Source organism: Ambystoma mexicanum, chromosome 7q (assembly GCF_040938575.1).
Source record: "Ambystoma mexicanum isolate Mex_15411 chromosome 7q, UKY_AmexF1_1, whole genome shotgun sequence".
In the NCBI taxonomy this organism is placed as follows: Eukaryota; Metazoa; Chordata; class Amphibia; order Caudata; family Ambystomatidae; genus Ambystoma; species Ambystoma mexicanum.
This window is the reverse complement of record NC_090941.1, coordinates 120,011,724-120,026,544: the sequence shown is the minus strand read 5'-3', so window position 1 is coordinate 120,026,544 and position 14,821 is coordinate 120,011,724. Positions and strand designations below refer to the sequence as shown.

Here is a 14,821-nt window from a genome sequence, read left to right as displayed (position 1 = left end):
GCTGCAAATTCTTCTTATTGGAGTCTGCACACATATTGCACAGAGTGATGGCGTTGTGATTTTGTCCTCTAATGTTTAAAATTTCTCCTGTGTGGGTTAGATTTGTGCCCTAAGGAATATGTTTGTGATTTCCTATTTGAATGCTTTTGAAGATACTTTGGTAACTCTCCCAGTTTTTTATCCATAGTTAGAAAGCTATTTTTTGGTTTTGAGCACTGCATTTCCACTCCTGTCCTAATCCAATCCATTGTTTCAGTTTCTTTCTTCGCTTTCAGGGGATTGACTTTCAGAGTTTCTGCCCAAGAATCTGGCTCTCTCAGGATTCTCATAACTCTAACTTCCAACTGATGAAGTATCTTTGACATGTCCGTTTGAAGCTGCGTCTTTATATCCTCAAAAAGCGAGTTTTTTGTGGTGTTACTATCAGCCTATACAATGTGAGCAATCTCCAACCCACTTGTTGCTGCAGTGATTTTAGTCCGAGTTCAAACCTTAAGATGGACATAGGAAGGCAGTTGGGTAGGCATAGTGATCTTTTCCATAACTGACCTTACACTTTTTGCCAGTCTAGATCCCAGAGAGTTGGTTTGGCCTCCAGTCCATATAGTATCACTGGAATTATTTTTGCAATGTAAAACTTGAATAGCAGCATGATTAAAAATGTACACGGTTCACGAAGAATTTTTTTCATCTACGGCACCGCTTTCTCGACCTTTAGCCTTATTTCTGCTTCCGCTTTGCTGGCTGATGGGAAAGAATGCACTGTGTAACCCAAGTAGACTAGCTCTTCTGTTCTCTCGATTGCCTGAGCTTCAAAAAAACATTTTCCATAATTAATGTGCTTTTTTGGGTGTTTTAACACTAGAATTTTGGTTTTTTTTGGATTTACTTGAAGACCATTCATTTTAGTGTATGCACTTAAACCATTCAATAAGCATTGCAGCCCTAATGCTGTCCTGTCAATCAAGACAATGTCGTCGTCATAGACGAGCCAAAAAACCTTGGTTGAATTTAGTTTTGAGCTCGCCATTGTCCAGGACTGCAAAAAGGCCCACAGGTCTGACAAATACAAGTTAAAGAAAAATGGCGCACTCAGGCACCCTTGTCTCACGCCTTGTTCAACATTAATTGAATTAGTAAGATGACCAGCCTCATCTAATCTTACCATCAATGAGATATCTTTGTGTAATTCAATCAGTATTGACAACATCCTTCTCGGTAGTGTTACCCTCACCTGATATCCCCGGGGGCGTCTGGAAGGCTCTGAGATCTGGAACCCTGGATGCATTGTTACCCAGTGCTGAATAATGAATCTGCAGTTACAGAAGGGCTGATTTGCGATAACTGTCTCTAATGGGTGAATCTCCCACCTCCCTCTGACCGATTCACTTCCCACTGGGTTCTTTTCTCACCTTAGTTATTTGTAGGGTGAGCTATCCGTCCTGCGTTTCTTGTGTAGGGGCGCTTGACGTTTGTTGGCGAGCTGCCCAAGTTGCTTCACTGGTGCAGTACGCCTTCCTTGGGCCCAGGCCTGCTCTGACCCCGAATCTGCTGGTCGGCAGGTAGGTTTGTTAATTGTAAGTCTTTGTTCAGTTTATGGTGGGAATTCATTAATGTCTTTATCTCCTTCTTTTCAGGTGCGAAGGTCTTGATGCTGGAGTGCCGGATGGAGAGGCACTTTTTCTAGGTAAGAGAAAGCTCAAAGCGCAGCGCCTTTATTGTCTTTTAAAGCTAACCTGTGTTTTCTTCTTCTCCTCCTCACAGGCCACTGTGGTGCTGCGAGTGGGTGAGAGCGCGATGAAAAACAGGCCCCCGGAATCCGTTATGGTAAGTACAGCGATGTGCGGTTGTTTAATATTGAAAACAAACCTGAATATGTCTCTATTCCTTGCAGGATTACAGGAAGATGCTGAAGACCAGGAGCTGGACATAGTGAGTGTCACGCTGCGGGTTGCAGAATAACATGAAGCGTGTTCTGCAGTCAGAGTGTGGTTTATATAGCCCAGGTAAAGTAGTTCCAGGCCTGCCACACCCAAAACACTAGACTGCATGGCTTGGTTCTTAGAACTAGACTGTGGGTGCTTCCATGTTGGATTTAAAGGCCCATGTACATAAATGGGACCTAATTTGAACAGCCCTTTCTTCCTACATATGAGCCTGGTGCCTGGTGGGAGCCTGCTTGTGGCACAACTTGTACCCCCTCACAGTGGTCATGACAGGTAGTCCGCAGTCTCTCAATTTAGTCCACAGTTGCTCCCTTATCACTAAATCAAAAGCCCTGGAGAAATCTATCCAGGCTCCATATATCAGGCCCTCTCCATACTCTTTAGAATGTTCTAATCAGAGATTCAGGACCAAGCCATTTAATGTTGTGGACATAGCACGTCTGAAGCCTGTTTGAAATTTAGGTAGGATATTTGTTCTCTTTGCCCAGTCCTCTAGCTCTATCAGAAGAATTCTCATAAATATTTTGCTTTCAATATCCAGGAGGGCGATTGGTCTATAGTTCTCAGGTTGCGACCAGTCGCCCCCCCTTATAGAATGGAATAACGACTGCTTGTTTCCAGGAAGATGGAAATCTTTGTGTCACTAGTATTTCATTATAGAGGTTGAAAAGAAGATTTGACCATTTTTTAGCATTATTTTTTAAGACCTGGAAAGTTAGCCCATTTGGGCCTGCCGCCTTCGAAGATGAGGCATTCAGTATGAGCTCTTATATTAATTTTATATCATATTTGAGTTCCGACTGCGCAACTTCCTTCTCTCCTCCCTCGGGCTCTGACATGTTTTTAAAGTTTTTTTGTGAGATAGTCTGTCCAGATCTTAACAGACACTAGATTACATTGAATGTTATTAGTAATTGATTTCTTGCCTGAGTTATTTATAATTGACCAAAAATTACGAGTGCTGTTGTCACATAGGGCTGCGAACATCCGCTCGTTATCTTGTTGGTGTCGCAGAATTTTCCTTGCTCATGACCATTCCTTATAACTTCTGAGCTTTTCCAGCTTTTCTTTCCTCGTAGTTTTAGTTGGTCTATTATATATTTTTTTTGTCGTCTGCATTCTCTCCTTAAGGTCTTTTTCTGTATCCACGTTTCTTCATCGAATGAGTGTTGATGATGAGTTACTTGCTGTGGTACCCCTGCATTTGGCGGATGCACGGACCAAATAAATTTCTTAAAGCATTCGGGTTTGCAATTTTCTTTTTGTTCTTTGGGGAGATATGATTCAGCTTGTCGTTTAAATTTCTTCCCCTCTCTCTTATATTTTACCAGTCACTTTACCATTTCTCAGGGCTAGATCATGAGGATACTTTTTCAGTTTTATTTTCTTGAATTCTGAAATGTTTATTTTAATGCGAGCATGATCACTTCCTACTCCCCAAAAAATCTCCATAGATCTTTCCTTTGATTGAATATCTTCAGAGACAAAGAAATAGTCCAATGTAGAGAAGGAGTTACCTCGAGACCAGGTAGGTCTCGATGGGTTATCACTGTGTACTGAGCCATTTAGCATGTTAAGTCCCCATGACTTCAGGTAATTTACCCATTGTCTTCCTGTCTTTGATTTTTTTGCCCAATTTAGATTTTCATTTTTGTATTGTGTAGTTATGCATTGGGCATTCAGGTCTCTTCCTAAGATCACACTAGCCTCGCCGTGAGACAGTGCAATCTTTTCCAGCACCATAGATGGCAACTGGTGAAAACTTTGAAGATCGATTCGTACTTGATTCCAGTACACATTCACTATTTCAATCTGCAAATATCCCTCTGCTGTGTGTACTCCTACTTTACAATCAGGGATACCCTCCTTTTCACTATGTGAAAGTATAACATCTTTTTCTTAGCAAATTATTAACCCCAAGTAGTAGCCCTCCTGAAGATCGACACTTTGCTTTTTGGCATGCTGGTATTGTGAATATAGTAAATCCTTCTATTTCTTTTGGGTGCGTATGCCAAGTCTCTTGAAGCAGGATGACATCAGAGTTATGAAAAAGAGCTTTTTTTCTTACTACTTGTTGTAAAGGATTTTGGGCCGTGGGTGTTCCAGCTTGTAATATTCAATTCACTAAGCCTAAAGGTTCTGTTGCTCCAAGCCTAATTTCTGAAAAACCTGTGTGAGGATCACGGGAAGTGCAGCTAACGTGCTAGCTTTTGGATCCCCAATATTCCCTTGTGGGTTCACACATACCTTCTGCTTTGGGAGACCCTCAGCTCTTAAATTCTGCCCTTCAGAAAGAGAGGTCACACTTTCTATTTCACTTCTTCCGGTGCTTTTTCAAAAATCTACAGATTGACTTTTTCTAGTTCTTTCTTGTTATTTTTGTATTGCTTTCCATGCTTTTAATGACGTAAATCCCACCTCTACCACTTTGGGGTTGCTTCTACTCGGGAACTTTACATATGCCTTATCTCCTGAGCCAAAAAGAAAGATATCTGATATTTTATTGAAATAGCCCAGGATAGCCCCCCTGCAAAGTGAGATATGTTGTGGGATTTTACTTGTTGCCTTAAACCATAATTTTGGGACTGCGTATTCCTGATCTTCCAGATCACCCATCGAAAGCTGAGGCTGGGGGTTCTCCTCGGAGGAAGCCTTCCTTCGAAAGACTTTATCTTGTTCTTTGTGATCGCCCCCTATTTCTTTTGTTTTACCTTTTTACCTTTTCCGTTTTTTGTTTCAATCAATGGCACAATTTTATTAACCTGTAGTGCTTGTTGGAGAAAGATCGGTGCAATTTTCTTAGTTGGTTCCATTGTGGCAGCAGTATTTATTTTTGGGATAACATATACTCCCCTTCCCCAAAAATAATGGAGCCCACAGGGGGCCCTTTGATGTTGGACAGCTTTTTATGGGATTCTTCCTTCTTTTGTCTTCTGTTTTCATTGTAGAACTTAGGGACTAACAGTCTCTGGACCCCTGTTCTGCATATCTTCTGTTTGAATTCCTGGTGGGTCTGTCTGCAGACCTACATTTGCGCAGTTTTTCTTTGTATAATTCAAATCTCCTTTTTTGTGAACCAAATCTGTGTCTTCTTTCCCCACTTTTCTTTTTTCTTCTGCACCCACCCTGATCTTTCCATTTTTTCTGGCGTACTTTTTGACTTCTCATTACCTGTATCCAACCTTTTATTGCTCTGTTCCTCTTCTTGTATGACTTCCTGTGTTATGATTACACTCTCTTTATTTTTTATCTGCTCAACACTTTTCGTGCTTTTCCCCTTTTGCTTGTCTAATGGACCTTTCTTTTGATGTTTTCTAAGGGTAACTGTAAATGCAGTTGTATTTATTCTTTTGACCTCTTTCTTTTTCTCGGCTTTCCTTCTCTCCTTTGAGAGCTGTTTGCCGGCTTCTATCCACTCTGGGGGACCGTTCATCCTTGTTTAACAAATCCCCTTGCTTAATAATTTGGGGCTCAGTTACTCCAACCTCCTTCTCTTCTTCCACAATATGCGTGAGCCTTCTAAATTCTTCTAGAAGAGACTCCGAGAGGGGGGTGTCATCAAAGTAGTTAACGTTTCCATCTCCTTTGGTGACTTCTAGGGCCCCAATTTTTATTGTCTTCTCGACCTTGAGTAGGGACAAGATTTCTAGAAGTAAGCAATTTTGCCTGTCTTCTTCTTCTTTGTTCTTTGCAAAGGTCCTTTCAATTGTTGATATGTCCAGGCCTTGTTTTGCCAACTCCACTCTCAGCTCTTTCAAAGATGGTCTAACAACTGCATCGATTGTTGAGGTCAGCCCCACTATTGTTGATTCTATGCTAGTTGTTTCTCTGGTCAGCTCCAACAAGGTTCCAGCTTGCAATTGTACCTCGGATTTCAAATGCTCAAATACTGTCATCAGAGAATTTAATACGAAGTTTAGGGCTGTGAGAGTGGCAGCACTAGCTTGTTTTGTATCCCCATCCTCTGATGTGTGTTTACAGGCTTGTTGTACTTCCATGCTTTTGTCGTTCCATTGACATTTGGGATTTTGAACTCGTATAGGCGACCCCACTACAGCTGCTTCCTCCATTGCAACATCCACAACATCACTTTCAATAGAATTATCTTTTTGTACAGCCCCTGAAAAAGGAACGCCTTTACTAGGTGAGGATGCCTTTTCTTCATTGTCATCAGGGTCTCGAGTCTTGCTTTGAATGTCATTTAGGCTTTGGCTTTGGTGGAAAAAAAACGTAGTGTTCAATTTTCCTTGGATTTTTTTTGGTGGTGTTGCTATATTCCAGCCCACGCTTCCAGAGATGTACAATGTCAGATGGTGTATTAGTTAGTGTTGACTGCCCCGCATGCACCTGCACTGTAACTATCTTGGCTGGTGTCATTGTTAGAATAGAAGTGCTGCATGGTGTTGACACTAGGTCTTGGATTTCTAAATGCTCTGAATAAGATCCATCCCATTCTGGGCATCTGAGGTAATTCTGCAAAATCTTACTTCATTTTGCTTATTGAAGTTTAACTGTGAGTTATTCAATATAAATCAGGAGCAACAGCCACCTTAGCCCGGTATGCATACCTAAATTCACACAGCTCTTGTATCACTTATATCCAAGTGATAACGTTTACAATAGAATGAGCCCAGTCTTAAATGTTGATTACAGTACTCTTACCTGGTTATCGATGGAAGTGCCTCATAGATATTTCCTTCAGCCTCCCGTTCCGTTTCCTGCTGCTATCAATGAAAGTATTTCCTGCCAAATAGGGAAAAGGGCATTGCTACAATCCTACACTTTAGCACATCAACAAAGGGCTTATATGCGTTATATAACAAGCCACGATATTAGAGTGAGTAGGGGATAGGCACACTCTTTACCTGCAGTATAGTGTAAGTACCAAAGGTCAATAGCCCCCGGTTATCGCGGGCCGGGACAAACATCCAGCCTATAACACGCCCAACAACAAAGTGTTTGCCTAGGGTTTACCTAGGGCACAACTCGCTCGTCTCCTCTCAGACTTTCAGCCGCTCAACGTGAGTTTACCATGAGTTTACCCACCGTAACTCAGCAACCGCAACTCAGCGCGGTGTGATGCAGCTCTATTACTTGATGTGCTCGATGTGCGGTGCCTCACAGCGAGTCCAAATATGTCCACTGCTGCAGCTGATGTTTAGACTAGCAGGATACTAGCGAGATACCGTGAAGCCGGCACACCAGCTCCCCCACTTCGCTTCGTCGGCTCACACACCGTCCGCACTGCTGCCATGCTGAGTTAGAAAAAAGGACCTAAACAGATCGTCAAGCCGCACCAGTATTGCTCTCTACTGCTCTCATGTCAGAATTCTCTCGCACTGGCCGCTTCCGACAATCCCCGAATCTATTCAAAGGTCTTCAGGATACTCTTTTTGGGCTTTATTTCCTGGAGTTCCACACCAAACTTCACAAACTGATATTTTGGAAGGCGATATTTTTGTGGATCCAGTTCCCTGATATCCCCTCACATGAGTCTTCCTGGTCAGAGATATTGGCCCTAACATTTGGGGATCTGTACAGGGACGCCCATCCATCAATTTCTGGGGGTGCTGATCTGTCAGTCCCCTCTTACCAACTCTATTGAATTCTACCATCCCCATTGCCCCCGGTTCATATGAGCCAGTAGCCATGAAGCTGGCAGAGTTCATGGTATTGAAGGGGTTTGAGTCCCTGAGTACAGGGGTTCCGATGTTAGTATCAGGGGTTGCTCTGTCCCTCTCTACCTTTTCTCTTTCAGCCTCTAGTCCCTGGTGATAAGCAGAAATCTGAGCCTTTTGTTCCTCTATCAAGGCCTTACTTGTCTCAATGATTCGCTCTTGCATTGCTACTTGTTGGTGGAGCACATCATTCTTTTCACAAAGAGACTCATTGTCTCTCTGCGCTTCCTGCCTGGTCTGGGAATACTGGGCCAATATCTGCTGCAGAAGACTCACCTCCAGAATTTTAGCATCTTTGGTCTGGGTGTTCTCTTCCAGAGCACCTTCTACCCGTCTGGTGTGCTCTAGTAGCTTCCCATACTCTGTCCTTAATTCCTTGAGCTCCTGGAGGGTCAGTTTTCTTCCCTCTAACTCGGTTTTTAATTGGCTTACTTCCTGGCCTAAGGCGTCTCTCTCCTGACTTACGGTGCCTCTCTGTTCAGCCAGGTTGACCCTTTGTTTTTTGAATGCATTGGATTTCTGGCGCTCCTCATCAAATTCTGTTTCAGAGTGTAGGTCTCTCATTAATTTATTATTTTCCTCTTCCAAGGTTTCTATCTGGTTTTGTAGGGTAACCGCCTGCTCTGCGCAGGCTCTGTTAAACTGTACTTGTTGCGCCAGCTTGTGTTGACTCTGTTGCAAAATTTCAATCCTTTCCTGACACTCCTCTTTCAGTGCCTGTAATTGGGTGTCTTGCTCTGCATTCTCTTTCTGTAGGAGAGCCAGATCTTCTTTTCATTTTGTGACATACTGTCTAGATTCTGCCTCTAATTCCTGGCTCTTCAGTAGCCTTTGTTCTGCAGAGTCTAGATCATCCTGGATTCTCTCTAGTGAGTCCACTTGATTCCAGAACTATATTCTCAGCGTGCTTTTCCCATATCACTCCTTTGTCGAGGTATAGGTAGGCCGAAATTCTGGCAATTTTACTCTGCTCCTCTCTAACTTCTGGGGCCATGTACAATTCACTAAGAGCTTGGTGTAATGGGCCCTTGTCCTGCCATGTATCCAGGTTCATGGCAGTGACCTGTTCTGTGATTTCCTGCAGCCAGACATGTTCATTCTGTTCTGGCCACTCACCCCTGACAAAAAGCTTGTGCAGGGGGTGCTCCCTAGCCATTTTGATTTCTACTGGGATCGCTATTTTGGAAATATCAATTTCTTTATTAATTATTTTGGGGTTGATTTACTTTGACTTTTACAGACCGTCCTGGTCTTTGGAGTATTTGTTTTGGGAGGCGCTTGTACAGTGTAGCACAGTACACCAACCAAGCAACCCTGCAGGTTAGTCTGTGTTAGACTGTCACGGATGGTAACTCGAACTCAAAATCACGGCACGAGCCCCCAAATCTGTTAAGTATTTCAATCAGGCGATGTACCCTTGTCTCAGCCTAGTATGCAGCACACAGCTGAAATGCTTATTTTATTATGTCTATAGGTTCAATATTCTGAGTGATATACCACTCATACACTTCTCAAATACCCCAGGTCACCGTGGACCAGGAATCAAGCTGGTGGGTAAAGGTAATATTTATTTATTTAAAATTCAAATTAAACATATATTTTTGAATATTGAGCAGCAATCACCAAGGTGATGACACTAAAAGATAAGGTATGTAAGGCAGTTAAATTCACTTTTAGCAACACAAAATATAAAATATCAGAGAAAAGAACACTTTTGGCTTGTTTGGAAAGATAGCACTGATATTAGGATTTCCCCCTGCAATATTCCTGAACCCACAAATTCGCAATTCTGAATAGATATAAGGAAGCAGCAGGTATACAGGAATAAAGAACAGTAAACAGTATTTGAATACTACCTTCCCTCCCCAAACAAGAGAGAAAAACGGATTTGAAATCTTAAACTTTAAAATGACATTTCGGAAATGGCTTAGAGAAATAATGAAAAGTGTGCAAAAATACTTAACTCAGCATACATTTCTATGGGAGCAACATTGAAAAGATGCTAACAATCATGAGCTATGGTTTAAGCAAGAGTAAACACTTTGAATCCAAATGGAAGGTTGAAAATAATTTAGAATGAAAATCACACGTGTAAAACTTTGCAGAAATGCGGATTCCCACCTAAAATTAACCAAACGGTTTTCAAGAATAATGGGTGAAATACACTGATTGAGTTTTTAGTTTGAGATGTAGCTATAGGTCTTGGGTATAATCCAGAGTTGAAATTAAGTCTCTAGCTATTAAATTGGGTGAGTTATTCAATGTTGAATGAGAGGCGTTTTTGGAAAATAAAGGGCGAAAAAGAAAACCGAAATCAAATGTTTACAAGGATAATTATGCTCTTCACTAGGGCATTCAGGCTAGGTTACCAGATTGAAACACAATAAGCTCTAGAGTTGATCCGCGGAACCAACCCCAGCACCTCCGCGCCCGCCCTGGCGGACCCAGTACAGTTACCATATGGAGGATTAAGGGTTTAGGATTTCACAAGACAAAACAATTTAAAGAAGTTGGCACTAGCACAAGGAATCAAAGGCGGGGTGACAATAAGGATTCTGACAATCTTACAAGTTCTTAAGGTAAGGATAGGATGGTTTAGAGATTGGGATGGAACAAAACAAGGTAAGGTATGCTATGATTTTCTATGCTTCATATTAATATTTAAAAGTCCACTTTAATTTAGGATTTTGGACCATCAAGGGTTCTGGTCATCACACAGATCGGGTCTAACCAAGGACAGCTGGGCAACTTGGGTGGAACAGGATCAGCTGGGCGGTTCCGGTCAGTGCACTGCACGTTCTGGAGACTGCACTGGTTACTGGAGATCAGTGGGATGGCGAGTTTGCAGCAGGCATGCATTTAGTAGTGGCAAGCCAAACTGGATCAAGATGCTTCCCTTGGGTTTTTGGGATTTTTTTTAGAATTTGAGGCCTACCTGAAAATGGAGTCAGCAATGCATAGGCCTTGTGTTAGCAATGAAAATCAGGAATCGGGAACAAAGATGAAGAAATCAGGAACAAGATGCCACACAGAAAATCAGGAAGAAGTCAGGAATCAGTGTATCTGTGCTGTCGGGTTCCCTTATTTATCATGCCAAATTACATCACTAAAGTATAGGGCAGGGGCAGGTTTACTGTCCACACCCATAATGCAAGGATTGGGCAAAAGCATAGTCTTCGCCTTGCTTTTCGCTGATTGGATCACAGAAAAGGATGTCATGTTTATGGTGTTACTTTTACAATGTCTTTTACAATGTCTAGAAACCTCCCGTAGCTACTGGGACCAAAATCTAACTTTCCCACAAATACAATTTATACAGTTATCACCGCTGAGAAAATCAGATGGACAGGTTGCATATTTTGTGGGTCACATTTCAATCCAAACCCCAAGTCTGTGGGACCTGGTTTTGCTTCCGTTGAGTGCTGTAGTTGCTTGCAGCATGGATACATGTATCATGCATCTGTTTAGAGTCTTTCTCTGGACAGCTGATTCTTGATACTTGTTGCAAAGAAATAGCTGCGTTTCCCATGTAAAATGAAAAACACAGTCCCTAGGTTGCTTTTCCAAAGATACTTTTGATAGGAGCTGTCATTCAAATGAGGCATGGTTCCTCTGAGACTCAAGACTGATCCTGGGCATTGCAGGGCCTTTTTTATCACAGTGGTTCAGGAGGAATTGATGAATTTAGTGCCAAACAGCACTTTAAAATGTCATCTTTTCAACCTTCAAAGAGGCATTTTGGGTTTTCATTACAATGATGCTGCCTCTTTCACTTCACTCCATGTTAAATGTTGCAGAACACACTGGCCCATTCCTGCAGTGAGCACTCTGTTTTACCCCACCTGAAATGTGTGTTGCCATTTTCTGGTTATTACAAACCACAGTTTAAAGATTTTGGGGTGCACATGAGTCAGCGCAGCCATTTTGTGCTTCTTGCATCAATGCAGTAAAGTGATGTAGTAAAGCATAGCTGAGTGGGTAAAAATATCCCACAATACTGGTTGTCTGGTTGGATTTCCAGTGATCAGGAAGACCCATATAATTTGAACCTTTTCTAAATGTTACAGCACTGACAGATTATATTTTTTTCAATTTCGTTGCTGTAAGTGAGCCAAATCTGGTGTAGGTGACATTTTTTTCATCTGCCATCGTCACTGTGCATTTGGTTTTTGTGGGGTTTTGTCTATGGACATCAAGGTTTTTTTTTTTTAGTTTGGCCCCCTCACCATGTCATGATTGTGGCATTGTCGTTCTGTGGGGGAACATTTAGATGGTCTGAACAGTGTGTTTGTGCTTTGTTACTGATTGCATGGGTGTAAGTGCAGTGTGTGTTGACCTGTGGGGGTGTTTTTTCATTTGTGTGCGCGTCCAGCGTTTGTTGGCAGTTACCCCTTTGAACTTGGTTTCTGGAAAGTTATTTTGGTTCCTGGCCTGATGTGGTAGGTTCCCCATTGTGCCTGCTGTGGGGCAGTCAGTTCTCATGAGGCTCACTTGTGGCAGGGGTGAGCAGAAGAAGTGTGTTTTTTGATGGTCTGGATTTTTATGTTGGTAGTAGTTGTGCCCGCTGTGGTGTGGTCAGTTCTGAAAGGTGGCAGCTTTGAGGCTCTTTTGTGGCAGGGAGGAGCAGAAAGAGTCCAGTACCCCTGTGTTTAGTATGTTTGAGACCCTGAGTGTTCCACCTTTGGATGTTACCATGATGTACCCTTGGTGGTGGGGACCACTGGGCTCTATTCCCTTAGCTTCCTTCCTTATCCCCAGCATAATGTACTAACCTCATGTACTGCTGCTTCAAGTGTACTTCTAATCATAACAGACGCCAAGGACCACACTTCATCGACTCCTGGGCCACACCAGAAACAGAGTGAGATGACAGGTTGGTCCCTCGCATTTTTGTCTCCAGACGATGTCAGCCAGGCCCTCCTCTGTGTGCCAAGCATCTCCAATTGCCTCAGCGAGGCATTCATACCGCGGACCGCATGGAATCCTCAGCAGCAGAGCACGGCTTATCCAGCATACTCTGTAATGCTGTCATCCTCGCGGGACTATCATCCCCAGCAACCGTACTGGGTCCTTGCAGCACATATCAATAGGGTGACTGCCTCCTCCCCAGGGTGACCCACACATAGGCACCTACAACCTCATCTTCTCTGAAGGCTGCACAGATTTCTTTGGATAAATTCTGAACTCGATCTGAGAGATCAGGGACAATGGTAGAATAACTCAAGGGGCTGATAAGGGATATGATGCCAAATCCAATAGTGCCTGCCACTCCAGCCCTGCTGACAGCACCTCTCTCACTGCTGCCACCTCTGTCCCCTTTGGGCACATAGGCTCTGGCTCTACCGCATCTCAACCCGATCTCACCAGAACATCCAGTGGTGCCGCCTACTGTGCTGCCTCATCCTACTCAGATATTGGAGGTGCAAACAGCAGCCCCCTGCAGAGAATCCAAAATAAGGGGCGCCTCCCCTTACCGACACAGTGGCACAAGGCACTCACTGGTTCTGATAATACACAAGAGGGAAATGCCTTGCTCCATCAAGAATTTCCACAAAAGGAGGATATGTTTGGCCGACCTCTTGGGGGGTGCGTCAGCCGGATGAGCCACAGCCTGAGGCTGTTGTGCTGTCGAGATATTGGCGCTCCACTGCTCATACAGGACACCTATGAGGCCTCCCCCTATGTGGGATCTGAACTTTGTTTTGTCTGTACTAACTGGCAAGCCTTTCAAGTCTCTGTATTCCACAGAGCTCAAGTTCCTCTCTTGTTGGTTGCCCTCACTTCCACTAGGAGAGTGAGTGAGATACAGGCCCTCTTGCCTTTTGAACGTTTTACGTTCTTTTGCAGAGACAGTCGCGCTGCACACACACCAGGCCTTCCTACTCTATCCTCCTTCCATATTAATGAGGAGGTGGTCCTGCTGATGTTTTTTATGGAACTACCGTCCTCTGTGGACTCTACCTCTCACACTTTAGCTGGCTGTAGGAACCTTAAATCTTACCTTCACAGGACCAAACGGATCCGAAAATCTGATGCTCTTTTTCACCTTTGGGGGACACATTCCAGGCAGTCAAGCATCGAAGGCCACCATAGCTTTGTGCCTTGTGTCTGCCATTAACTATTGCTATTCCTCTCATAAGCTGACTCCACCCAAGGGCTATACATGCATACACAGTGAGGGCAAAGGCCACTGTGGTGGCTTTCCAGAGGAATGCCCCGTGGGACATCATCAGCAGGGCTGCCACGCGGTCAACATCATCAGCCTTTTATAAACACTATTGTCTGGATACCAGTTTTAGGGCTGATGGCACAAGCAGTCTTACAAAACTTGTTTGCTTCCAAGTAGACAGACTCTTCCTGTGAGTTTCTCATGCTACAAAATCTCCCATTAGTATGGAGGAAAGGGGATAGGGACGTAGGCGTAAGAACGTTTCTCACCATAGTGGCTATTGTACTCCTACTTCAAAGTCCCCTTTCTGCCATAAAACCTTCCCTTCATCCCCCTGCGTGATAATGGGTCTACCTGGTGGTCTGTGAATATTCTTATGGACTTTGGGAAGGAAGTATATGGTGAGAACTGTGGAATGGTTTTTAAACGGAAACCTACAGTCATCCTCTTCCAAGATAACGTTTAGTTGCCAGTCTTTGAGAAATGTGTGCACTTTCATTTCCAGTTCTTTAATGGGGTTAAACTGGAGTATCTCATAGCAGGTCTTGTTATTCAGCTGTCTGTCTGCTTCGCAAATGTAATCCCTCCTGTTGACAATGACGATGCTGTGCCCTTTATCTGAGGGCTTGATGATACACTGTGTCAGCCGGCCCAGTGAAGGGCTTTCCTATTTTTATATGAAAGATTGGATCTCCAACTCTTATTGGCTTTTGCTCTGATGGCTTTGAGATCTTCGATGACCAGACTCTGAAAGACTTCAATCATGCTGCCTGGTACAGATGGGGGGATTCAATTTAAATTTGTTCTTTAAGCTATGTTTTTTGTATCACTCGACATTTATGCCCATCTGACCAAGATCAATTACTGATTCTTCTAGATCAATATGGCAGTCCTTTTGTAGATGGACTAGTGCTTTTAATGTGTCAAGATCCTCCATCGCAATGTTAGTCTTGCCTTGTTGCACTGATGGTGTTGGTTTGGAATATGTATTTGTGGCAAAAAACCTTTTTAGCTGTGTTTTACGGACA

General features: G+C 43.2%; 1 protein-coding gene across 5 annotated transcripts in view; it reads left to right on the top strand.

Moving 5' to 3' along the window:
* The window catches only part of SHROOM2 (shroom family member 2), a 982,778-nt gene that overhangs the window by 601,015 nt on the left and 366,942 nt on the right, over positions 1 to 14,821 (top strand). The window lies entirely within an intron of this gene.